At 36.7% G+C, this 27,875-nt stretch overlaps 2 long non-coding RNA genes across 2 annotated transcripts in view; one reads left to right on the forward strand and one right to left on the reverse strand.

Annotated features, from left to right (window-relative positions):
- Positions 1–27,875, forward strand: part of LOC311446193 — a 133,040-nt gene that overhangs the window by 34,317 nt on the left and 70,848 nt on the right. The window contains exon 2 of the long non-coding RNA XR_014698800.1: positions 27,535–27,582. This is a non-coding gene — a long non-coding RNA (uncharacterized lncRNA). The remainder of the gene's footprint in view (positions 1–27,534; positions 27,583–27,875) is intronic.
- LOC311446198 lies at positions 1,780–11,734 on the reverse strand. Its single transcript, XR_014698801.1, has 3 exons — positions 11,652–11,734; positions 5,974–6,228; positions 1,780–3,403 (listed from the first exon to the last, which is right to left on the reverse strand). It is a non-coding gene; the product is annotated as an uncharacterized lncRNA (long non-coding RNA).

The following is a 27,875-nucleotide window of genomic DNA, read 5'->3' on the forward strand; positions in this document are numbered from 1 at the left end:
AACGAAAGCAGTATATAAAAACTCATTGACTTCACTAGGTTAGGGATCAAGCCAAATTGTCTTTACCTTGAACCCTATTACTGAATTTCTGCAGCATCTTGTGGGAGGTAGGTAGATATTTCAACAGTTTCATTTTTAGCCTATATGCTGCGACTAAAATTGTGCAGTGTATTAGAAAACTTCATTCAGCCTCAAGTGTTGTGGGTGTCTGTAGAGGCTGCAGGATATACTGTGTTTAAGTTATTATGGGGTAGATTCCCAATGGCTTCCTTTCTAATTTGATAAACTTAGAGATCCATTACGTTTTAATATGCTGTTCATGAGTTAATAGAAAAAGCTAGCTCAAATTATTAATAAAGTACACATTTCCACTCTGGACTTTAATCATTTCAGATGTCTGGATATTTGCAAACAACCAGAACTCTATAGGTTTTGCAAGTTGAGGTGTATATGATAAATAACATAAGGCCAGTCATACAATTTTATTTATTTTTTTAAATAAATTTCACCAATGAATTCAACATGGAGCTGTACTGAAAAACTGGACCTCTATTTTTATTTAATTCTGAGCAGATTCACACTTGCTCTCATTGAGTAAGACTTTACATTGTGAATAATGATAATGAAACCAGAGGAATCCATAAAAAAAGTTTATCAGTGTGTCAGTGGCTGTCATATTTAAACCACTGAATATCATAAAGCCAACTGTCATTTAATAGAGCTTCATGAGCCACATGCAAAAAAAGCCATAAATATATATATATTTGTAGATGTATGGGCATACATATGTGTGTTCTCATTATTATTTTGTCAAATTCCATATTTTTTTTCTTCCACTTCCAAAATTGTTGAATGTGAGGCCAAAATATATATGATGCCATAGTCAATGGCTCTTCCACAGCCTTCACAACATCATTTTTAGTTTAATTTTCTTTCATTGTTTGTTAGTTATTTTTGTTATTTATTAGGACAATGCTGTAAAGTCAGTGGTTACTCATTGCACAATTCTGTAAATTATGTTAAATCAGTGAACAAACTGTTAGCAAAACAAAAGAAAAGGAGAGGTGCATATTTCCACGTAATACCATGTATTTTGCATGGAGCTGAGAAGGCATGTCTAAAAGGAATAAAATCATTGGGGTAGAGAAAGACGTTTTAAACTGATTTATTTTGGTTGCACTCATTTCATATTCATTTATACTTCATTTTCTGGGAATAATATGTTGGGAAACCATGAGTGAGGATACTCATTCAAACTGTTTTCTCATTTTCCAATTCAGAACAACTACACGCTGTATTGAACAATTATATTTCTTGAAATAGAAACTATTGTATATATCTGAATACTCACATCAGAATTCTAATTGTAAGAATTCTAATTGTTCTGCAGACAGAAATATTCTATACCTATTACAGGGTAGATACTTGATTTTATCAGAAATACTGTTCCTCTGAGGATACAGGAATTATGTTCTTAGTATGAATCATTTTCATAGGACCATAGCAGCATCATTGTTTTTACCAGTATAATCACATTGGTTATAATGTGTACAATGTTATTATTTACAAAGCAGGTTGATAAGTGTTGTTTGTCAGGAAGAGTAGTAGATACACTGTGCATACTGAATATTTAAGCAGTCTGAACATCCAGATTTACTCTGAATAGCCAAACGTTCTTTGAAAGTTACACAAACTACATACAAATAAAAGAAATTTAATTGAATAATTAAATAATCACAGTTTTTATATAGAACACATCTCTCATGTTTTTAATCCCAACACAATACTTTTGCAGAATTTATTGATTGTATGTTTCTGACTTCACGAGATAAAATATACACACAAAGGAATTTTGCACTATTTGTGATCAAAAATTATTATTAAATGTGATGTGTTTGATTCCTAGCCTTCTGTGACAAGAAACAACGTATTTCATCTCCTGGAATTACCATGATCTGTGGAATTGGCTGACAAATTATAACTTGTGGAAACATTTCTTTTATACTGATTATCAGTATAAAATAATATCAGTAAATAAAATATCAGTATAAAAGATCAGTGTATTTTCAGTACATTTTCCCCTCTAGTGTAATCAGTATATTTTCCCCTCTAGTTTTCCATGCAAAGGTACTTCCCATGCCATATATAGTAGATATCTAGACAGATTAGCAGGGACAAGTTCAAAAAAATGAGAATGGCGTTATTTGTGGAACAAAAATTCCAATTCTGGTATGTGAGGAAAACAACACAAATCAACTCATCCAGATGGTAACTGGGCTTGCCGCTAGCATATCACAAACTAGGAAAATAAGATTCCTAACACTTAGCTAAAATAGATGTACAAATTCAAATAAAATGAAAACCACAGTGAATTGTAAGTCCATTCCTTGCCTTCAAAAAACAAAACAAAACAACAACAACAAAACAACAACAACAACAACAACAACAACAAAAACATGAGAATTAGGATCTGGAAAGGTAGAATGGTGTTAAAAGCTTCCTTGAAAAGAGACAAGGACAGGCAGGATAAGGCTCTCTTCCCACTCCATGTCACCCTCCAGACAGCCAAAAGCATCTGTGCATACCTGACTACTTAAAGTGATGAGGAGAGGAGCAACATATGGATGATTGATTAATTCCAGGCACAGAATCCAGCTAGCAGGCTCATTTTCTTAGATGTCTAGTGTAGGCCTGTGCAGATAATTCAGGTATCATAATGCCAAGTCACATAATAAATAAAAACCCAATTATATTCATCACCCCGTATTTTGGCCAATGCAACACTTGGCCTCATTCCATCCTATGGGATCATTTTCATATAAAACAAGCAAGAAAGTTTAGCAAAGAAGAAATTGTTCATAGAAATAAGAGATATGTAGAGGCCCCGATATGTGCCAAGTGCAGACTTCTTTTAAAGGCATAATGATATGAGAATTTACTTTTAATGTGATTTGGAGATAAATTGTAGTTATCATTGTCTGATTTGCAGTGCATAAAGAAAGAAGAGACAGAAGGTGTTCCTCTCACTTAAACCTATAGTTCACAGCACTTAATTTTGCTGCATGCCTCCGTAACAAGCATAGGATGCTTCATAGCTTATGTCTAGAACAAGAAAGGAAATGTAGAAAATAAAGCTGTTAATTTCATTACCTTAAACTCCTGTTAGCATTAGGCTCAATCCACAAGAATTTCATTGCACTGGACAGCTTGTAATTAACCTGCTACTTGATGGAATTCGCAATCACACATTAGGCATGAAGGGTCTCTCCCCACCACAAGGAATCTCTCTGAGGACAGAGTGTCCAGAAGTTGCCATGCACCAGGGACCAACTCAATCCAACCTATTCAAAATACTGAAGCATCCTGTTGAAACTGTTCCTCTGTGCTCTGAATCGTGAAATATCTGGGGGAAGAAGAAACAGACCATGCAAGAATGACAGCTAATATAATGATAACACAGTTTTCAGGGTAGAATTCAAGTCTCTGCTCCATCAAAAATATTTAAGCATTTTATAAAAAGCACAAAGGATTTAGCAAGACAGACCACAAGAGCCGTGAATCAGAATATGCTGTAATATGGTGATTGGCAAACTCCATCAGGTTTGGGAAATGTTCCCAGGTACCTGAAATACCATTTTACAATGAGTTCTATAACCACTCAACTGTCAGTTAAAAAGAAGAGACTACATCATTTCCATTTGTGTTTTCTGCAGATCTGGAAGTATTTTGACACAGCTTTCTGGTCCTAGGCAAAGAAATACCTACATTTCCAATAACTGAGCTAGTAAAGGAACAATGCTACCAACTGTATTCCTTTATATTTGCCCGTATTTAAAGACATACAACTTTTTTTTTTTTTTTCCAATATAAATGAGCTTCCTGAAATCTAATGTAGTGTAAATGAAATTCCTTCTCAAATGATAATTCTCAAATAATTTTTACATGTAAAAATTATTAATTATATTATTATATATATATATTATATAAAGTTGTAACAAACCAAATACTTAAATACTGAAAGGATTTTGTACCATTAACATTTCCCATGCTGTAGAATCTGTAAAATAAAATCAATGAATTCTAGCAAGGCTGTAAGCAGGAGAAAGTAGCCTGATGCCTAAAGCTAGGAATGCACTAATTAAGATATGCAATAAAAATGTTAATCAAGTAAATTTCAGGAGGATGGGGAAAAGAGATTGCATGATCCTCTTGGCACCGTATTATGTCTTGGTGTTCTCACAGAGGAAAACGGTGAGTAGTAAACAAGTAAGAGAGAAAATAGCAGATCTTTGATTATGGGCCAAAGAAGAAACTGCTCCAAACAGCTTCTCTAACCAACATGAACAGTTCAAGTAGAAATCATTCATCTCCAAGAGCTCTCTCAAGGATGACAGCCTGGGAATAGCTCACTGAAACTAACCCAACAGCCTTAGAGCCAACCTGAAAGACTAGAGTATTTAAGACGTTTCTTTTAAGTGTGGTTATGGCAATATGTTTTGTTATTCTATCTCTCTATAACTCTTTTCCACCATTGAAAAACTATAAATACATGGACTATTTGGTTCCGTGTCCTGTACTGTAGATGTTTCAGTGCTAACAAAATTCTGTGTACCTTCTTCATTCTTGCCTTGATACAAAGCAAAGACTTTGGGATTATACATTTGTTGCCCAGTATATCAGTGTTGCTTGTAATGGCCCAGGAATCAGAACCTATCAACCTATCAGGCTCTGTCTTGACTTGTTTTGGCCTAGCTGGAGTTATATTCAGGCTAGTTTAACTGACAACAGTTATCCAATTACCAAATAACTATTACCTGCCCAATTTTAGCCTGTAAATGAATGTACGGGGTAATAGCAAGCAGCTATTCAACACAGAATGAGCTATTAATGGCCCTAGAAAAAAATGCAAACAAAGGAGAACTGGAACAGGGTGATGTTTCAGCTGTGGACACAGGATGATACCAGAGGCCCTGGGGCTATAAACGACTTAACAGTGGTCTGTTAATAGTCATTAAAAGAAATGTAATTTAGGAGCAGGGTAAAGATAATTTTAAGTATAACAACAACAACAAGAACAGTGAACAAGTACCTAACATAAATAAAATAAGTAAATGCCCAGTAAATTCATATGTATTGTGGAAATGTGAGCCAAAACCAAACCAAACCAAAACAAAACCACAAAACAAACAAACAACAACAACAACAACAAAAGGCATAGAGCATATTATAAAGACGTTTAAAATTACTTCGGGCAGACTGAAAAAAGAGGAAGAAGGAATCATGAACACCACAGTCCTACCTATGATCACAGAATCACATGATGCTGATATTTGGCTGTAATCCTTCCCTCTCCCTGAACCAAAGCCACCAGTTTTAGGACCCAGAAACACAGGATTACAGTAACAAGGAGATAGTACACTGTTTGTGTATACTAACCTAATTTGCACATGATTTGAATCATAAATGTTAATATTATTTTAACTGGACTAATAATTATACTTTGACTAATCTTTTAAGACATATTAGAATAACAACTCCTTGTTTGTGAATAAGATGTGCTTATTTTCCCTGTAACAAGATTTTGAATTTAGCAAATACATGAGAGCAACTTATTCTGTAAGCTAGACCCAACAAATTGGTAGCACTTGCAATGGTACACCATACTCCAGTGCATTTCTTTGGGGCTTCAGAGAGGTAAGAGAATACATCTCCAAGTAGCTGAGCCATTTGAGATCACAGAATCATCGAATGGTTTGGGTTGGAAGGGTCCTTAAAGATCATCCAGTTCCAACCCCCCTGACATGGGCAGGGACACCTCCCACCAGACCAGGTTGCTCAAAGCCCCATCCAACCCGGCCTCGAGCACTTCCAGGGATGGGGCATCAACAACTTCTCTGGGCAACTTGTTCCAGTGCCTCGCCTCCCTTTGAGTGAAGAATTTCTTCCTAATATCTAATCTAAACCTACATGTACCTTCTTTTAGTTTAAAGCCATTCTCTTCGTCCCTGACAAAGAGCCTCTCCTCAGCTTTCCTGCAGGCCGCCTTTAGGTATTGGAAGGCTGCAATGAGGTCTTCCCGGAGCCTTCTCTTCTTCAGGCTGAACAACCCCAACTCCCTCAGCATGTCTTCATAGGAGAGGTGCTCCAGCACCTCTCAAGCTTCCTTGTGACTCTCCTCTGGACTTGTTTTAATACTTCCATGTCCTTCTTGTGCTGGGGGCCTCAGAACTGAATGTAATAAACAATAATAACATATTAATATATGTTATAAACAATAATATAATATTAATATATGTTATGTATACTATTAATATATTATAATTAAAGTTTATACAGAGAAAACATCTAAGTACCTAGCCAAGTGATCCCCTTGACTGGAATTGGGACGATAAAGAAGATGAAAATTGAAGATCGTCTCAATTTCATAATGGGTGTAAAAATTGCTATCATTGGCATCAACTCCAAGCATGATGCTGGACTGACAACTGCTTAGAACTGTCTGTCATAAATTCATAAACTCCAACCACAGTTTTGGATACACCCTTTTAGGCAACATACTAGGATTTTATTTCTCTTTAGGCCAACTAGGCTCTTTTCTCAGGCAGATGGTAGGGTTTTTCTGTGTTTTGTTTCTTTCTTTCTTTGTATTTTCGTAGGTTTTTATTTTAACATGAAAAAGTTTAGGGCCTAACACTCAAAATAATGATTTTAATATTTCAGTACTCCTAAAAAGAAATGGTTATCAAATAGCATATGCATGCACTTCAAAGCACTAACTATTTCTCAATATAATTTTTTACAGTCAGTCAAAGCATTAGCCTAATTTCTGGCCATAATTAACTCATTGACACTACTTTTGATTAAATTTTCTTGTTATATCACCTCCTTACTAGTTTTAAAACTCCTGATCTGAAATATATTTTCAATTATATTGATATCAAGTTTCTTCGTCCAATACAAGGAATACTATGAATCAGACTTAATACTAATACTTAATACTATGAATCAGACTTAAAAAATATTATTCCATGTCAGGTAACTGTTAAACTCAAACAGTGTTTATTTATTACCTGACCAAAGGTGTCTTCTGTATATCAATTTCAGCGAGATTGCCTTTAATCTGTCTTAATACATCTCTCAATTCTATTACTTAATTTCCAGAACAGTAATAATGAGTTGCAATCTGCAATTTTGATTGCAATAATAATACTCTTTTAGCTACTAAACATAATTAGTAGCATGTGACCTCTTGCCTGGAATAATTCCAACAACATATGCAGTTTAACTGCATATAAGAAACCTGTGTGTGACCTGGATTTTTTTTTATTATTATTATGAAGAGATTTAAATATATGAAAAAACTCGTTTTGGTAAGGTGTGGCAATGTAGTATTAGAATAATGAAGAAAGAATTACATCACTTGAACATGAATGTATAATACCTGTATAGAGATTACTTCTCACTACTCTGCATCTTTTATTTATAATCTATATTATGATAATTATATATTTTATTTTTTTCCTGGATAACAAAGTCAACTATAATTATTTCAAATGTATAAATAAATTATAAATATTTACATAAATATATTGTACTGTTACTTATTATAATGTATTGTAAATTATTATATTTTATATATTATAAATAATACATATTAATTTATAAATAAATCTTAGGAAAAAAATTTATCTGAATGATCCGAATGATACAGATTGATGTGAGAACTACTGATGCGCAATCACATCATTATACACCTAAATAACCTTGGTTTATGAGAGCATTTCATAAAGTATATTTGATTCAACGTACAAACTGAGTTTTGATTTTGGTATCTTGTCTTTTTTTTTCAATGGAAATATACAATGGTCTCTGTATATAATTCATGTTTTTCAGTCAGTCTTCAAGCAGACAAGATTTTCAGCATGATGCAGGTGTTTCCAAAGGTGAAATGCAACCCCAATAGCACACAGGTTGGGGAGAAATCGTGTATATCAAGAAGTCTGGAGAATTAGGTTATAAAGGAAACAACATACAGCAGAAACAATGATAAACATCTAACCCTTAACTGTGTGGCACTACAGCCCAATACAATAATTCACTATATCAATAAAACCAGATGGAAAATCAGCAAAAACATCTGTAAAGAAGGACAAAATACTCTTCCCAAGCACATCAGTGACAAAGAGAAATGTTAAAATTACAATGAACTTGCCTCTTTTCCCTTTGCACTCTTGAGTTTTAAAGAAAAAATGAAATTTACTCCACTTGATTGTCAGTGATGTATATAATTAAATAGAAAGGTTTTGGAGAATGTGATTTGATGGTTACCACAGCAACCAGCAGCTATGTGGTCCATATTCCTGTGCTCTTCTACTGTCAAAAAAAAACCAACAACAAAAACCTGTCCATCACCCACTTGAAAACAAATAGGTTTGTACTGCTTAAACTGCCATTGTTCTTCACTGACATCTATTATTGCTCAGAATCAGACTGCTGGGATAATCCTACTCTGGAAATATTCCAGTGGTTTCACCAAAGAGGAATTTGCATCCTCCCTGACTTGACTTGTAACATTGCAACGGAAATCCTGTGCTCAGTCATGTGTGGCTGTATTTGGCCAAATGCAATGAAAATTCTATGTGTGGGGAGAGAAAAGTGAGGCTTTGAATGGTTGTCACATTACCTAGCCTAACCTACTTATATTTGGAAAAGTCTTAGGTCATTTATCCCAATCACTCAGCTTCTCTCATCCCTTTCCTTTAAGAGCAATAAACTTTTAAAACATATTTATAGCGAACATAATTTGTAAGTTTTTCCCCAGCATCATGTTCAGGTTGTAGCCTCAAGTGAGGAAGTAAGGAAGAGCTAAAGCAAAAGTGCTGAATACACTGTTGCCAGAAAGAATTTTTTTGTGTTCGCACTGCTAAGAAATTCTCCTCACCTGCCTCATGTTTCCTCCAAGAAATTTAGAGAAAGGGACAGCAGAAGTGTTATTGTGCCTTTGAAGCAACACAAAGTTATTAGCTATTGTCAAAACCCTTACTACCTCATGGACGCTACCAAAGTTACATGTTCTGAATTTAGAACGTCCCTAATTAAAAATATTTCTCATGTGAGTTTTTCTACAGATGCAATAACTTTCAACCATGAGTACAAAAATTCAGCCCAACGTAACTTAACGTTTTATTAAGTTTACCATCTCTTCTCTCAGAAGGCTCATGAGTCTTACACATTATTTTAAATGTAGCCCTTGACTCCCCTAGTGCCTGCTTCTACCATATCCACAATATGAAAGCAGAATTAACATCAACATTAATGTTAAAAATTCAGAAAGATGTTCTTTTTGATTTTCTAGTGAAGTCTCTGGCTTTCACTCCAGGCAAATTTGAAAGCAATTTCTTAGAACCTCTTGCTATATAATTATTATTTTTTAATAAACATTTACTTCTGTAATATCAGAAGTGGAATAATAAAACTAATAACATATAACACCTCATATTATCACATACTGATTTTAGGTCTTCTAATAACTGAACGTACAATACATCCAAATGTAATATTAACTGTTTCTTATTAGAATGACAGCTTCCGTTTTCACATTCCTTCACTCTTTTCCCAATGGGCCTTCCAATCCTTACTTCTAGACATCTTAACTTTAAATTATACTCATTTCTATTCTGTGATCAGAATATAAATATCTTATTCTGCCAGACAGGCATGTAAGAAACTACCTTTTACTTCTCAGTCAGTCAAGCTTCTAATTCTGCCAGTTCATCCTTTTAGAATAACAATGGAAGAAGTCCAGATTTAGAAGTAAGCATGGGGAGAGACTGTATGCTGCACGTTTCTCTGTAAGACTTCATGTACTTCAAATCTTCACTGTACCTGCCAACTCATATGCAGGAGACAGATGTTCATCCTTCCACTTCGTTAACTATCTTGTCACAATGCATCACCATTTAGGTATTGCCTTTTGGAGGTGTGGTTTATACACCATATTCTGCATTTCCACCCTTGTTTTAATAGGATCGGAGAAGTACTGGTTCATAGCTGCTTTTAATTATTACATTTAATATTCATATTGCAGATAAAACATTTTAAGTATAATCTGTGATCACTGCAGATCTAACAACAGATGATTTGTCTCTCTACAGAAGTTGTACAACGTTTGCATTGCATTTTTGCTTTGGTAGTCTGGTAGTTTGGTAGATTAGCTTGCAGTAAGAAGAGTGTCAAGATGACCAAGTGTCTAGCTCAACTGCACAGGTTTTCATTCTCACTTACATACAGCCAAGAAAGGACAGACATGCTGTATCATGCATAGGCTCATTCATGAATTTAAGTGAGACCAATAAACATTTTTTGCATGCATTTGAAAAGTATCATCATATATGAAAAATGTATGTCATGATCAGTGTGTGGCAGTGTCGTGGTTCCGCTTGAGTGGGCAGCTGAGCTCCACCACAGCCGCTCTCTTACTCCCCCTCCTCAAAGAGAAATGGGGAGAAAATATGTGAAAAGGGCTCAAAAGTTGAGATAAGGACGAGAAGATCACGAAGTAATTATTGTAACGGGCAAAATAGACTTGGCATAGGGAGATAGTAAGATATATTGCTTATTACTAACAAGCTAGAGAAGTGAGAAACAAAGGAAAGAAACCAAAAGCACCTTCCCCCCCATCCACCCTCTTCCACCTCCTCTCCCCAAGTGGCACAGGGGAACGGGGGAATGGGAGTTATGGTCAGTCTACAGCACTTCTTCTCAGTCACTCTCGTCCTCTGTGCTGTGGGGCCCCACCCACGCGATACAGTCCTTGATGAACTGATCCGGCGTGGGCTTCCCACAAGCAGCAGCTCTTCCAGAGCTGCTCTAGATATGAGTCCGTACCATGGGGTCCATCCTTCAGGAGAAAACTACTCCAACCTGGCTCCCTCACGGGCAGCAGCTCCTGCCAGGTCACCTGCTCCTGCGTGGGCTCCTCTCCACGGGCTACAGGTCTAGCCCGGAATCTGAGGGGTCTTCCACAGGCAGCAACCTCCATCGGTGCAGGGCCACCTGCTCCACCGTGGTCTCCTCCACAGGCTGCAGCGTGGAACCCTGCTCCACCGTGGTACTCCTTGGGCTGCAGGGGGACATCCTGCTTCACCATGGTCCTCACCACAGGCCGCAGGGGACTTCTGCTCCGGTGCCTGGAGCACCTCTCCCCCTCCTTCTTCACTGACCTTGGCGCCTGCAAGGCTGTTCCTCACTCCTCTCACTCTCCCAGCTGCTGTGTGGCGCAGCATTTTTTTTCCCTGTCTTAAATATGCTCTCACAGAGGCGCAAAACAACATCGCTTATTGGCTTGCCTCTGGTCAGCAGTGGGGCCCTTACCAAACATGGGGCAGCTTCTAGATCCTTCTCACAGAAGCCACCCCTATGGCCCCCTGCTACCAAAACCTTGCCATGTGAACCCACTACAGGCAGTCAGCCTGGAGAGCTAGCAGAGGCAAAAGCAAGAAGTTGTAAAACACATAGAGGCAGACTGTTGACTCCTGATAATGCTAAGCCATTACCTCCAGTACTTCATTTGACTTTGCTGATCAGCATGACACAGCCCATGCACATTGGAATCAAATATCAATTTACAAATCTGAGGTCAAAAAACTTACTTTGTTTTTGTACTTCATAGGAGTCCTAAGGAGCTTTGAAACCTTCAGTCTCACCATAATACATATTAACTCATTCCAACGTGCTAAATAAAAACATAAAAACGATCATTTTAAAAGCTTAAGAAACAGAAGTGGATTTTCTAATATAGTCTATTATTTAAATAAACTTCCTCATATGTTTGACAATATGTTTGGCATTGTGGAATGAGAAGAAAAAGATGTATAGCTTTCTTCTGATTTACTTTGCTAAGATTGAAATTGGAACTGGAATTATATTAGGAAGTTCTAGATATTTCGTCTTCAGTAGAAATATCCCTGCCCTTTTTCTTCCTAACACCAAATACAACTGCAAATATATAGCCATTCACCTTATGGAGTCATAAAACACAGGCATAATTTACAGGCAGATGAAGAAATGTCAGAATTTCTGAATCTCATGGAGCTCCCTGAAAAATTCCTGCTGTAACCCTGTACACTGTCAGACTCTAGCTGAAATAAGAGAGGGGAAGTTGGGAGGACTGATGTTCACAAACCATCAGTCCAAAGTTATTTAGCACAATTGTTTTTGTAATTGCAACTCACTGGGAATGCTCAGTGTTCAATGGTCCTCGAAAACCAGACTTCCAATTGGCTGATGATGGGTTTTGTTAGATGTACATACTGAGCTGTGAAATTCAGCTACACGTAGACTGGAGAATTCTCAACTCTACCAGAAGTTTTGGGGTAAAGAGGGTCTTTACAGGGTCTAAGCTATTGTTCTTCATACAAACATACATCTCTTTTGCTAAATTAATAGCACATATCTGAGACTAAGATGCTTAAATCAGAAGGTGCTTTAACTGAGTGAAAAAGTGAAAAATCACAGTGACAATAGGAAATGTGTTTTCCAAGAGAAGTCTTAAAGAGCTTAAAATTAACCATTTTCATACCATTACCTTTAATGAAATCGTTAGATCTAACTGAGATGCCACAAATCTCACTAGAGTTCATTAAAAAAACTTATCAGGTGATTTTTTTATTTTTTATTTTTATTTTATTTTATTTTTTTTTTTTTTACTAGGAGTGTATACAAAACAGCCCTCCCCTCCTTGAGTTACCTTCAGGCTTTATCAGCAAATGTGTGATAGTCTTGCAGCTGGGGTAGAAGAGAGAAACTAAGAAATTTTCTTCTACCAAGGACATCAGATGACAGGAGCACACTCTTGCTTTAGGGGTGAGAGGAGGCAGAGGCAGTGGCTTGGGAAAGTAAAGGTGCTCATACTGCTATCTAGGACCATAGGTTGTCTCCACATACAGCGAACGGGGAAAGCTCAGAAGAAGGACTAAAGGAAAAAGAAGTGGACTGCTCCAAAGATTTTCTTGGTTCTTCTGTATCCTACACCAACTTCTAAAGCTACACTTGAGCACTGAATAATGACGAAACAGGATGACAATTAAAAGTGCTTTTACAGAGACTTCCACTGTGCCTCTGCAGCCACAGGATTGCAGCCAATAACTCTGCTACCTCACAATATATAGTGTTGGGTAAAATCAGACCCCTCAGGGGAACGGAACTTCATGTTCAAATACTTGATCTTACTTTATAGGTGAGACTGTTCTCTGATGGTAAAGAAAATGATGGTCCACATGTAGAAGCCATATAAAAGAGCATATTATAAATCTAGGTCAGGGAAACTCTGCTCTTTCAGGCCAGCAACACGTTAGATGTTGCCTAAATCTCTGTGGGTTCACAGCCCAGTCTAGAGCTTCTGCCTATTTGCCTTGGCGGTAAAGCTCTGGATGACCACCTCTGCAAGGTGAGGATGCTGATTCAGCCTCCTTGTCAGGTGGAGCAGTGGCAGCCAAATGGCTAACCCTTCAGACTGGGAAGGATAGCTCCAGCAGAGCCAGAGCCACTGTCTGTGAGCATGCTCAGGGAATGAGGGGTGACCCCAGTACAGGCTCAGATAAAAAGTCATAGAAACCTGTGAAAAATGGGTACTTATCTCTCCAATTCCATTACTGAGTGATATGTGAAGTCTAACCAGGACAACTTTGCAAAGAAATAAACATGCAATCAAAGCTGCATCTTTCACCATCTCCTACATGCTGCCTAGGTAATCTGCATATTTAAACAAAGCTTCCTAGTATTCATGCCTGAAAGTACATACCAAGGGAAACTGAAGCCAGATGGTTAGATGTCAAAGTGACTAAAAAATTGCTTTTAAAAAGGTATGCGTCCAATAATTAATAGTCCAGATCTTCAGATAATGTAAATCACTGAAGTGAGTTGCACATTTCTGATTTATCCTGCCACGTAATCTAGCTGTGTGTGCTCAACCTTTACTCTCAAAAACATTTAGCACAGATTTCTTGGATAACTCACTTTCAGGGAAAAAAAAAAACAAAACACAACATCCATCCATTTGCTGAAAGCCTTTGAGGATATGACATACTCTAAAGCACTCTAAAATGTAACTACGTGCTAATGAAAACTTCATACTTTTAAATAATAAAGCAGGAACGATATTCAATTCCAGCTGGAATGAGCATCCAGCTACAGTATACTATCAAGGCAGAGTTTTCAAGGCACAAATGGTCACGAGGCACCTTCCATTGAGAACTGGTGATGACAGGTCAGGTCACACAATTCTGCACTCTCTCAGAATCTTAACATAAAAATGTCAAAAAGCCCCTGAAGACAAAATGACTGTCACTTTTCTGATCAAAGAGAATTTTGCAGCTTAAGTTCCAGCATAATTCTTAGCACTTGTAGAATGGCTATAAATATTATACCTCTTCCCACCTGGTGGACTCTTGTATTACACCACACATGGCAGTAATGAAGACAGATTAATGCTATTTATTTTCTGACACTGACAAGAGTAGCCTGTCTTTGTTTCTGTATTTTATCATTAAAGTCTTGTTTTTCAGATCAAATAGCCCCAAGGCAAAGCACCATAATAATTAAGTACAAAAAAAAAAAAAAAGTTTAAACAACATTAAATTAAAAAATGTCAACAAATTGTACTTAGTGCTGATAATCTAGCCTTAACTAACTACTGAGCTAGGAAACAATAAAATAACATTTTTTTATTTATTTAAAGAGCTTTCTCCCATTTAGAAAGAGAAAAAGAGAAAGAGAAAATGAGAAAAAGAGAGAAAAAGAGAAAAAGAGAGTAAAAGAGAAAAAGAAAGAAACCAACAACATCAAAGCTAAGCAGGTAGTGCCGCAGCTTACCCAGAGAGGCTGCCTAATGTGCATCTTTCCAGGTTTTCATAGAGGAGAGGAAAAACGCAAGTGTGTCTTTATAACCTACATGCAACCTGAGACTTTCCTTGTTTGCCACTCTTACTGAAGCAAACAGACAAAACATCTCCTAATGAAAATAATTACACTTTTAAGCACAGATTTAATTACAATGACAGAGACCATTGATTTTCACACATGGAAATAATTGGAAATAAATTTACTCTGATGCTTGTATATATGAGAAGGTAAGTATGAAATTCTTGGCTTACTTGCTCTAAGTTCTTGAGCTGGCTTCTTTCATCCACTCTATTTTTCCTTTATTAAGAATTAATTAAAGCTATCAAGCTCATCTGTCTGACTGAAGTCAGCCTTCTTTGCTTGGGTAAGTGCAGGCAGTACTTGCAGTTGCAAGCAAGTCTGTTTTAAAAAAGCTTATTATTTTAAAGGGTCAGTGCCAAGTTCATTAATACCAAATCCAAGTGAGCTTTTAACCTGCCTCTTTCACTCTGTTGCTGTTTTAACTGCTAAAACCCTGCCAGAAACACCAGCTTTAAAACCCACCTTTAAAGGCATACTGGAGCAAAAGGCCTCTTGAAGTCCAAAGAAATTATGTCTACTGCAGTGCAGTCAGCTGTCATCATCATTTCCTCAAAGACCATCAGAAGTGCTCAGCCTGACACCTGCCTTAGCTAGCGCAAACCTGTCTAAGGTGGTATCTGTCGGGTGGTCCTTGTTGGAGTCCTGCTCCCTTCTGCAGTCAGACATGGCTCCCACCCAAAAGGGGCCATCAGCTCAGCTCTCCTTCTTGCTTGGCCTCGTGTTCCTTCTCTGGCCAGCAGGGATTCCAGCCCCTCTGCCACTTGTCCTCCTTCCTTGTCAATTACTATCGTAAGAATAGTAGGAGCTCTGCTCTCAGCCTCTCTCTGTGCATTAGGGTGGCTACAAATATCTTCCCCAAATGAAGCAGGTTTGTCATTATCCTCCATAACTGGCTGAAATGGGGCTTGTGGGGATCACTTCCTGGGGGCTGAGCCCTGGCTGCAGGGCCCTCTCACTAGTAGGTTGTAAAATCCTTCTTTTATTCGTCATTGTTTCATTTTATCGTACTCGGAACAAGTGTGTTTATTATGTGGAGAGCTGGTAGTGATGTTTTTAATTAAGGCTGCCTAATAATTTCTTTTATAGCTTTCAGTTTTCAGTATGGTTTACAACTCAAGGAATGTTAATCATTCTGGGCTAAATTTTGCACGTTTGCTTTCTGTGAAACTGAAAAGGAATCACCAGTTACACTTTTCCTACTTTCTATTTTTCTTCCCCAAAATATTCTCTTGCTGGAAATACAACAGGCTAGGAGCCAGATGATCAGAAATTGCACTTTCATCATTTCTACCACATAATGCTAATAATTCTCTGCAATTGTGTCTGTAATCAAGCAATGTGTTATGCATCTTTTGCATAGAAATCAGAAAACTGTCAGTCCATCAGCTTAATCAGTGAAGTAAGGGAGGTTTTCAAGGTAGTGCAAGGTCACCAGTTCAAAACAGGATTAAAACGTCATATGGAAGAATTATGATGATATCCACCATACACAATGCTTCCAGACTTCTTGCTTTTGCAAAAGTATCAAGCAGAAGAAGATAAGAAATGAAAAGAACCTCTGTAGTCATCAGATATTTATATTCTGATTGTAGAGGATGCCATGCCTATATAACACGTCAGAGACACTCTGTTGAGCTGTGATGTCTAGGATTTTGTAGCACTCGTAGGAAACTGGCTGCAAACCTAAAAGCAAGCTTGTCATGTGGATTCTTATACACATCATGTCTAAAGTTTGAAATAAAATGTTATTGTTGTCATTTAAAAATAAAAAAAAAAGTCATTTGAGTTTCTATTTTATGGAAAGTTTCAGCAGTATATGCTGAGCTGGAGTCTTGGTGTTCTTGCTCTTTTCTCTTCTGTCTTCTTTGTGTCTCTTTCCTTCCTTCACAATATTAAAATTGCATGTGAAATGGAGACACAGGATATCATAGAAATGTTCACTCCTGTTTCTTCTACACTCCATATCCCCTTTGGAAAGAAGTCTGTCCAGCAAAATGTTCCAGAATTTTGAAGATGATTAGCTGTAGTATGAGGAGTTGTGTAGACACAACTCCGGAGCTGCTTAGCATTGTTAATTCAATTGTAATCTCCAGGGAAAATTGTTCTGTTCTTAGGACTCCAGGCAGTAGGGCTGCCTCATTTTTCTTCTATTTACTGATGCTGTCTTCACCAAATTGTAAGGGAGGCCTTCTAGCTTACACTTTTCCATCATTCACCAGTTCAAAAGAGTTATCTCACATCTTTTCTCTTTCCTTGTTAGGTTGTTCAGAGGTTTTTTAAGGAGCACAAAGTGTTCAAGAGATGTTGAACTCTCCTGTCCTCCTTGGTAAAGTGGAGAAGTATGCAGCTGTGACCCAATCCTGTTTCCCTCAGCCACAAGAGTAGTTTCATTGAAGTTACTCTTAAAGCACGCAGGCATCACTCTTTGTGAAGAAAGCTGTCTTCACCTTTGGCACTGAATGCAAGATCACTCACTCTTCTGCTTCTACTACAATACTGAGGTCCAAGGGATAAGAAAGACAACCCAACTCTAAAGTTCTCCTGTTTCGTGAGGTTAACCTTCACTTTAATCCTTATACTTTTCATTTATTTTTGTGAGCGTGATTTCTTGAATATAGTAGGTCACCACCTTCAGCAGCAGAAAGAGTAGGGGCAAAAAACATTGTTAGACAAGAATGCTAATTCTGAGAGCAGGCATCAAAAGGGAGCGTCAGCCTGTGCCACATTGTTGGAGTTCAGCAATGCTCCATTCATTTCAGTGACAGGCCTCATTATGAGGAAGCTTTTTAAAAGTGATTCTTTCTGAGGAAGCTTTTTAAAAGCGACTCATTCTGAGGAGGCTTTGGATACAGTTCCAAAAGCCGAAAATAAAACCTGTGAGAATGAGGGAAAGCAAAAAGAGTAGGCAGTAGAATCAAGCAGGAAGGCATACAAAAATCAGCTCTTTTGCAAGTTCATTTTTCATTATGTTTGACATTTTTTGGGAGAGAGAGCTCTGCTACACACTTGTGGCCTCAGGCAGTGGAGCTGGAAGAAGATATTTAAAGAACTGCAGAACACACACACAGAGCTGTATTACACAGAGAAGATATAAAAAATGAATTGGCAAGATTGTGATGCTAACTTGCACTGGAAGTACATCAGCTGATGTAGTCTATTTTGAACTAGAAAAGTCTACCTATTCCTGATTATTTTATTACTTATTTGGACACTTGGATGGTGGGCAGAAGATGTGGCATCTAACCTTCAGCTAAACAATTAATTTGAAGTCAAACACATCACATGTAGCTTAGATTCTCTGAAGAAAACAAGCTGTATCTGAAAGCTGTGTGAGAATTTTTGAGAGAGGAGAGATACAATCAGTAATAGTTCTAAATAGACAGATAGGAAAATACATAACTTGATAGTGTTCTGTGGGTTCTAGCAACATCTGAGGCACATGTTTATCATTTTCAAATCAATCACACCATCACAGAAATTAACTGAAAATAAACAAAGGATGTTTTGTGCTCCCTCTGCTGGCTCTGGAGCAGCAGGTAGCTTACAAATACTAGAGCCAGAGATCTGCTGTTCAGCATAACTCAGTGATGAAGCAGAAACAAAAAGCTTTGTCTTTCAGCGTGCTTTTGCATGCAGCTGTTGCTGTTGTTAAACAACTGAACAACAACAACAACAAAGCAAGATACGTTTTGTTTCCCTTATAAAGAAAACTCTATATGTCTCTTTTTAGGAATAATAGAAAAAATATATATAACAGAACTTCAAGGCACCTTGCAATAATCACCATCTGGACAGTACTTGGGACAAGGATGTAAGACTGAGTGGTTTGCAACAGTACAGATACTTCGTCATACTTCCTGCAAGTACAAGTGAATTTATGGTCATGAGTTTTGGCCTGAGCTTGATGATCTTAATATTTTCAGTTTCAGTTTAAGCAAGTAGTTGATCAAGCCTTTTTGTTGATGAAAGGAAATTCATACTCACTGAGTTTATAGGAAAATGCAATGAGTTTGAGATGTGCTGGTATTCTTGTATGCTTTGTGCAAATAAAATGTTTCCTGTCCTACATAGCATCCACAGATATTATGTAGAGGCCTGGTTCCCCTCAGGTAGCACCTCCTGCAGTGACACTTCTGCTGGCAGTTCCTGCAGGAAGAGGAAGGTGGGAAGAGTGATACCAGAATACACAGTAACCTCATTACTCCTGAAAATATGTCACATTTACCTTTTAGTAAAAACTGAAAGAACAGCAGAAGTCTGATGGGACTTCTAGGATGGGTTAGACTTGATTCATAATGAATGAAGATCTCTTAATCCTCAGATAAAAAGGAGGCTGACCATTATCACCTGAAAGCATTTGCAGATATTTTAGGTCTGATTAAACATGTGGTTTTGTTCCTGCATTAATACAGGGAAAAATATGTTTAGTAAATACAGAGTAGAATAAGGAAAATAACTCCACTTTATCTTCGGGAATTTGTGGTCCTTCAAAGTGCCAAAGTAAAATGTATGTTAGTTTTAGAATACATTGCTGTGGCCCTAGAGAAGCTATGAATTATTACTCACTTACCAGCATAATTCTGCTATTTTTTTTTTTTTTTTTTTGTCCCCCTACCATGTTACTACTCCTGGTCTGGAACTGCATTCATGTATTTCCTTCTTTGTAGGCCACTATTGTGGAGATCAGTTGGGGAGTTCCTGTTTGGTGACATAACTGAAAATCAGCCTGGTACCAGAGTAGATAAAAGTTCCCCTTAGGCAATAGGAGTGTACTAGCAGGACACCCGTGCAATAAATTGGAGGTCACTTTCTTGGTGCATCCCACACTTTGGACCTTGGTATGCTCTTCATCATTTATAGAATTTAGAGGGATATTAAAATGTCTTCCTTCAGCAAAGAAACTCACAAAAGGCACATCTTTGAAAAAAGATGTGAGGAAATTCCACTGGCCATTTGATTAGCTCTCAGGAACAGAACTTGCTAACATAATGAAGCATGACACATCGTCAAGAGGCTGTGTCTATCAGGAGAAGTGTCAAAGAACAAAGTTTTATGAAGCATGGATAGTCTGCGTTATGGAAAGAGAAGAGGATTTAAATTTTATTTCAACCTCAGCTACCAGCCCACCACCCCTGGGGTAGACATACTTCCAAGACTGCTTCGCAAGACTGGATAACTTAGAAAGTCACATAAATTATTATGGCATGAATAACAGTAAAAGCACTAAAACCAATCCTTTCCATTTCATAAATGGTAAATAACTTCCATCCTTTCTGAGCTAAATTATTTTAAGAATATTCTAAGAAAAACTAATTCTTACTTTAAAATAAAATGGAGCAGGAATAACGTAAAAATTGAACTATATACATTATTCATTTAATTCAATTTTATGAGAGAAAGACAGATTGAGGGAACATTTTCTTTGTGATTCACTGAAAACTTTATTTTTAATGGAATCTGTGTGCTTAACTTTTCTAGATAGGTCACAATGATAGTGTACATTTTTGTACTATTTACCTCTGTGAAAATTACATCTATGAATTGGGCTAATAACATCCTAAAAGTGGAAGGAGAGATCAGATATGGCAGGCTGAGGGTCTAATATTAGAGTGCATCCATTTGCTTGTTAAGTTCCCTCTCGGGATCTGAACTGTCTCTAGATCCGCTTCTCCAAGTGACCGTTCACGACAGAAGCTGTAACATTCACAACTACTTTTGGACTGTCCTCCTTTCCTTCAGATACCCTTGCAGTCTGGTTTGAAACATTGTTCCCAAACTTCACTTCTTTCTATGCAATGTCATGTATGAAAAAGTTATAGCTTCACACTTCATTTTCTTTCTAGCCCCTTTTAACTTATCAAACATCATTATTTCTACTGAAAATATCCTTTGGTGTCCTGAAGACTATATTTGGCCTTAACACTACTGTTAAATGATTTAATGAACTGTTTTAATGAGAAAAATCTCTACTAAGCAGGCTACTGAACCACTAATATCTCATTCCTAGCATTCTCACAGTATTCATCAGGGCCATGTAAAGATTGGGAATTAATTATTTCAGAGAGGTGTCTTTTCTGAAATTTTCAAGTGTCCTCATCAAGATTCAAGTGAAGTACTCTCAGATCATTGCCCAATTTTTTTCTCCTTAGAAATAGAAATTACACAACCAGAATAATAAGCAAATTTACAAGAAAAAGAAAAATCTGTATACAGAGCAGGTATCAAGACTCATTTTCAAATGGAATAATCAGACCAATTTCTTTTCTTTTGTGTCTAATTTACCAGAAGTAGAAAGAACATGTAAAGTAAACATTATCTTGAAATACTGGAGAAGAATTATGGGGTTAGTGTTACCTGATCACTGTGTTCAGTTATTTTCTATGTACTAATTCCTGCACAGCAGGAATCTGTTTGAGAGGTGTGAAAGATCAACAGCTGTAAAAATAGACCAATAGCTACCTTAAAGTTTCACACCTGCAGGCAGAGACTCCTTCATCAAATCCCTGAACTTTGTCCTTTAACTGAAAGGCAAAGAGGTTTTTTAAGCATCATGCTTCTGTTTCTTCAGTAAACAATGGGAGAAATTAAATCTTTTACATATCCTCCAGGCAAAAGGATATCGGTATAAATATGGAAAAAATATGGATTAGAATTTAATGGGTTAGATTTGTAATTCTTCTACTGTAGATGATAAAATATTATCAAATTAAAAAAAAAAGTGGTAGTAAATTTTTATTACTACAGGAAATGGCTGCAACACTTAGCTGTAAATGTAACTCTAAGTGAAGTGTTTTTAATAAATAGGCTTCTGACGAGAAAAGTTTATTTTAGTACAAAGTAATGTAAGCTGCTCTGGATTGTATTGCATTTAGTAAACAGAGCTTCCTACAGACCTGGAAATAACTGTAGCTGGAGAAAAATAAGAGAGTTAGAATCATTCTGAAACTGTGTATTTAAACCTAGAACTCAGTGATACAGAAATCGCTGTTCTCAAAGGAGGCTAAGAAATTAATAGAGAGATAAAGTAAGAAAAGATAGAGTGACAATTAGTCATTCTCTGGTATTTTTTTTGGTAGAAAAGTGGCGTTAAGATGATTAGAAGAATTTAGTTTTCCTCCTCCCCCAAATCTGTCAGCTATGTAAGTGATACAGACCGTATTGATAAATGGTTGAAACAAAATGGGAAAAACAAACAAAAACATAACAAACAAAACCCAAATGCAATAGGAATCCGTGGCAACAGCTGTCCAGAAAAGCATATCTTAGTCTTTCATTTAGAAACATCCAGCAGGTTGACTGAGTAATTCCATGCTGTAGCAATGCCTTTGGGATATGCTCCTACTAGCATCCTTGTATCACCTGTTTTGGAAGTACTGTACCACGGGCCTTAGTATTTACACAGACTTCTGTAAAAGGAAATTGTCAGCTTCCATCTGACATCTCAGTTTCATTGTTACAAAAGATGTACGTGCATAAGAAGTGGCAAGGTTTATGGAGGCAAGAAACATTGTGCTGCATATTTCGGTGAGGTTGGAATCTACTTCTTGATTTTCCCATCCATACAAAATGATTATATGGTGAATGTACAACAGATCTCATGCAAATGAAATAAGTTCTATTCAATATGAGCTGGTAAGTAGGAGACCGGAAACACTACTCCCTTTACTTCAGATGTAAGTCTTTAAAGATTTCTCATTAAAACTTTTTTGTTGTTGTTGTTTTGTTTTTGTTTTTCAAAATACATTCAGTTATTTATGTCTTCCTTTTGAAAATATTTCCCATGTCATGACTGAAGTTATTTATACAACAACAGACCTCATGTTGCCTCCCTCCTGTTATTATAAACTGTATTTTTACATTTCAAAGGAAGTTATCTGAAAAAGATTTGTGTAGAGTGGTCAGGTTGAGGAACAATTAGAGATAAGGTACCCAGAGAATATAAACTAACTGCACTCTACAGGTTATGGAACAACAATAATATAAAAAATAAGTATTGAAAATTGAAAAGGACAGTTTAAATTGCTGGTGGAACTTAACACTGTAATTAGAAAAAACATGTACAATGATCTTGTACTGCTGTTTGCAGAGGGAACTATACTAAACAGCAGTGCAGAATACATTTCTTTTAAGCAGGAGACTAGTGAAGTATATTTCGGGTTGTAGACTGACTTGGAACATGCTCTATGATGAAACACTCTTTTACTGCCAGAGTATGTTATAATGAAGACCACAAAAGTTGGCATATGCCAATGTTTTACTGACACAGAACTAATTCTTTCACCATGGGATATATTTTGTCTATTTAACAGATAAAATTTGGTCTTCTTACTCTTTGGCCTCTGTACTATAACTTACTCAGTCCAGGGTTACTGGAGTAGATCCCATCCATGCTCCTGAATTAGCATGAATAATTCAATTAGCACTGTAGCTAATTGAAAAAAAAAAAATAAAGTTGCTTCCTCATCAACTCAGCAGGCAGTAAAAACTGATAGTTCAGAATCAGTATTTTTAATAGTTTAGAAATACTAAGATATCCTTTGCAACATCTCTATTTTCCAATTAGTCCCATCAGAAGCTGTACTTCTGCTGGGATATAAAATTCCAAATTCAGGGATGCAAGCAGGCAATCCTGTGAATGTTGTTAAGAAAAAAAAATAATATATATATATATATATATATATACACATAATAAAGTAAATAACAAAAAGGCAGGGCTCTGAATACCTCTAACACATTCAAAATAACCCACGCCATTAATTTCTTCCAGGGAGAGATAAGCTGCTCCACTAAAAGGTGGCTTCTAAGCTTGATCCTTCATTACAGAGAGATCATGGGAGCAGATCCATCCTAGTAACAAGTTACTTAATTTTTATGTTTCTTGCTGTTCATAGCAACACATGTACAGCAAGTCATTTAAACTACATTCACTCTGAAAAGTTAAGCCCTGGTAATGCATTTCAATCTTAACAACTTATTTCATTACCAGATGTTAGAAGGAAACAGGAAATAAACACTTGGAGACAGACAAAAGATGTGTGTTTCAGGCTTACTTTACAGCTGAGGTCTCCTTTATGCACATAACATAAACCTGTAAATCCCATGTCCCAAGATTATCAGAAATAATTTTCAACATACCTGAGTATTTTTCTAACATAATGGTTGTTTCTATGCAGCTGGCAGCTCTGGTTTACTGCATTTAAGAAACAAACAAAGCAGTTTTAAACGACATCATATTATAAGACAAATTGCCTTTCTGAAACTCCAAAGAATTAATATCATTCAGACACAGGAAGATCTATTGTCCTCTCATCCCCAGGCACAACTTCCATTAAAGCAGATCAAGGAGAGAATATACTTTCTAGTATTTAGATTTTTAAAACTGTTTCAGATCAGACCTGTGAAGAACATTAAGGCCATCTTAATGGACAAGCCTTTTAAAAAGAGGACAAAGCATATACATTTTAAGGAGCAGAAGCAGCGATGTATTATATGTATGTTGCTACAGTAGCACAATTACAATATACTGAATGCAATATTCAGAAAGGGGGTACCCTTTCTGAACAACACCAAGGTAAATTACAAAAACTATAAAGAATCAGGGTGTAGGACTAAAACCCACTTCAGAAGAATGACAGCAGATCTCAATGTGGGATCTCTGCATTTAAAACTAGAAAAATCACGAAAAGCTAGAAGAGGCATAAAACTGTAATGAATAACATCCCATTCACCTTCATTTAACACCCCATACCCAGTTTCTACTTCAGAGTCTTTTACAGTGCAAATATGGACATTTTAACTTCAGTGATACAGTAAACATTAGAACTGCTATCCAAAGGCTCTGGGCAGAAATTTCATTATTTCAATTTCTTCCATTGCAGAAGCCACTTTGTGTTTATACACACAGCAGCTTCACAGTCAACTCCATACAGAAATAAGTGGAACAGGTGGGGACTTCAGAAACATATGACCACCACCAATTTGTATCACAGCAACTCAAAATAGAAAAATAATTAAAAAAAAGGATAAACTTAGAAAATGTATAGTGGAAAAAAAGATAATATTACTTTCTGTATTTTTCTGTTTTTAATGTCTTCCTGAAACAACTGACAATATACATACATATATATATATATCCCATATATCTCTCTCTTCCATTTCTTTTTAGAGGTGAACAAAGACTATTCAGTACTCTGACAGTCTCTGCACCCTACAGTAACCAACCGCCCTGTGCTCCATTTGTTTTGGTGCAGAGCCAGATAAAACACTCAAAGGTTAAGTTCATTTTCCCCCCCCAAATAGTTTAGTGTATTGGGTAGTGTCCTATTGATACTGTAGGTTCATTGTTCACAGATGTATTGAAAGTGTCTGCAAATAAATCAATATAGAGATTTTTTTTTTTAATTTTATTTTTTAAACCAAGTCACCTAAACCTAAACATTTTTGTTAGAACTTTACTCTTGACATAAGGAGCATTTATTTTCTGTAATATGGGTGTTTAAACTATTTTATCCCTTCCTTCTGTTACAACATTTTGAGAAGGGGTAAAAAGGTCCAAAGTGTTTTAACTTTCAGTTGACTTCCTTTGTCTTTCTAGGCATGTGTTGCATGCTGTACCAGAAGGGAAATGATGTCCCATCCTACTCATACTTCTGTCCTGTAACTCAACCAATTAAGTACAGTCTTTTTATAGCTTAACAGCTGAAAAGAATTATGTAATAACTCCTCATTATTTCTGGACTACAATCTCTGTGTATCTTTTTTTTTTTTCCCCCCTTTTAAATCACATGAAGATTTATTTTCCTCAAAGCAGAAATTAAGAATGAAAACAGCTTCCTTCCTCACCATTACCAAATTTGTTTCTCTAATACCTCTGTTGGAGAGACAGGTTTGTTTCACAAATGGTGACATAACAAACCTCATATACAAGAGATTTTTCTCCATGCCAGATGCAAAGCAGACTAATTGAGTACCTTCTGACTCTACTTCTAAAACGTGATTTGATCTGTTAGTCGCTGTCACGTTCTCTCTTTGAAGACAGAGCATGGCAAATGAGGGTGAAACAGAACACAGGAATATATTTTCTGGTGTGCAGATCTGGACATTTTGCCCTAGCTCTGACACTCAGTTCCTTACCTTTATGATCTTTTTGACGAATGAGTGCTCACAGGTTGCTGTCTGTTGGCTGCCTAGCATAGAACGTCATCCTCCAGCAAAAGGGCAGTACAGCCTTCCACCACTCCAGCCAGGCCTGGAATATGCTGTCTACCTAGCATATGCTGTCTCCTCTAGCTTTGAAGTACCTTTTATTATGACTCAAGTTCTTGGACAGGGGCTTTTATGGTAGTAGTTACTGATACACAGGATATTGATACAGTTTTGCTTAAAATATATATTAAAATATAGCACAACTATAAATTTTATATATATATATATATATTATAATATAAGGGATGCTTAGTCTGAACGTGTCCTGGTTTTGGCTGGGATATAATTAATTTTCATTGTAGAGGCTCATGCAATGCTGTGTTTTGGATTTTTTTGGTTGAGGGAGGGGGCTATTGCTGCTCAGGAACTGGCTGGGTATTAATCAGTGGATGGTGAGCAATCGCATTGTGCATCATTTGCTTTGTATATTCTTTTATAATTATTATTATTCCCTTCCTTTTCTGTCCTATTAAACCATTTTTGTCTCAACACACAAGTTTTGCCCTTTTTTCTGATTCTCTCCTATCCGACTGAGGGGGAGTTAGCAAATAGTTATGTTGTGCTTAGCTGCCTGATGAGTTAAAGCACAACAGGTTGTCTATGCTTACATTTGTTACCAGTGAAGGCTACAAGTTGGATAAAGATTATTTTTGTATGAAGAAGAATTTATATGGCAAAATATTACCTGATCAAAGCCTTTGTTATTTTATTCCCAGTTCAGCAAAGCAGTGGCATTTGTATTGGTTCAATAAGTACTTATACGTGAATAGCTAGATTGTCACAACCACTCAACAGCAAGTAGACAGAAAAAAAAATATATTTCCAATTTCTAATGTCAATAGTGATTCCTTTTGCCCAACCTCTCTCCCAATCAACTGTTGAGATAAATGAGTGTGTGTACTTGCTAGTATATTGTGAAGAGCAAAGGACTTGCTATAGTTCATCTGTACAGCACCAAATTGTCATCTCCATTGTCTAACTTGACCTTGTAGTAACTAGGTGGACTCAGTACTAAGCTACTTTGGCAAAAACTCTCCATCCAGGATATTAAAATGAGCAACTGTGCTGTTTGGTAGTAATCATTTGCTAAATCACACCTTCTATGATTCTATTCCATAGATTCTGTGATTCTATTCCATTATCGTAAAACATTCTCCTACTTTATCAAGTGCATTAGTAATACATAAGCCCTTTTTGCCCTACTTTCTTCGTTGTACAATTCAATGAAGGAGCACCTAGGTATGAAGTGTGAAATTAAAGGGCTGATTTTTGTGTAAGATTCCTTTATAGTAAATTCTGTATTGGTTATGCTTGCCTTTTTTTTTTTTTCTCTCCTCACATGTGCAGCACTGACAGAAGATACACACAAGAGATTGAAATTGAGAATGGATTGCAGTAAGTAAACTTTTCTTCCTACATGTAACTAGAGAACTACTGGCTATTCTACAGTGTTGATAGCTTTTCAGGTAAGAGTAGCAGAGTTTTTAATAACAAGTCTTATAGCCAGAAAGGTGTCATTTACTCATAAGACCAAACTACTTTGAAACTGTAAAAGGTATGTTTTTGTCTTCTCAATCCCCCAAGGATTTTGAAAAAACTCAAATTATATCGGGTATCAGAATGACTGCTGATCAGCAGGTCTCCTCATTGTTTGGTGTTTAGTCTAAATTAGGTATGATTTACTGTTA

This window comes from Aythya ferina (assembly GCF_964211825.1).
Source record: "Aythya ferina genome assembly, chromosome: 1".
NCBI classification, from domain to species: Eukaryota; Metazoa; Chordata; class Aves; order Anseriformes; family Anatidae; genus Aythya; species Aythya ferina.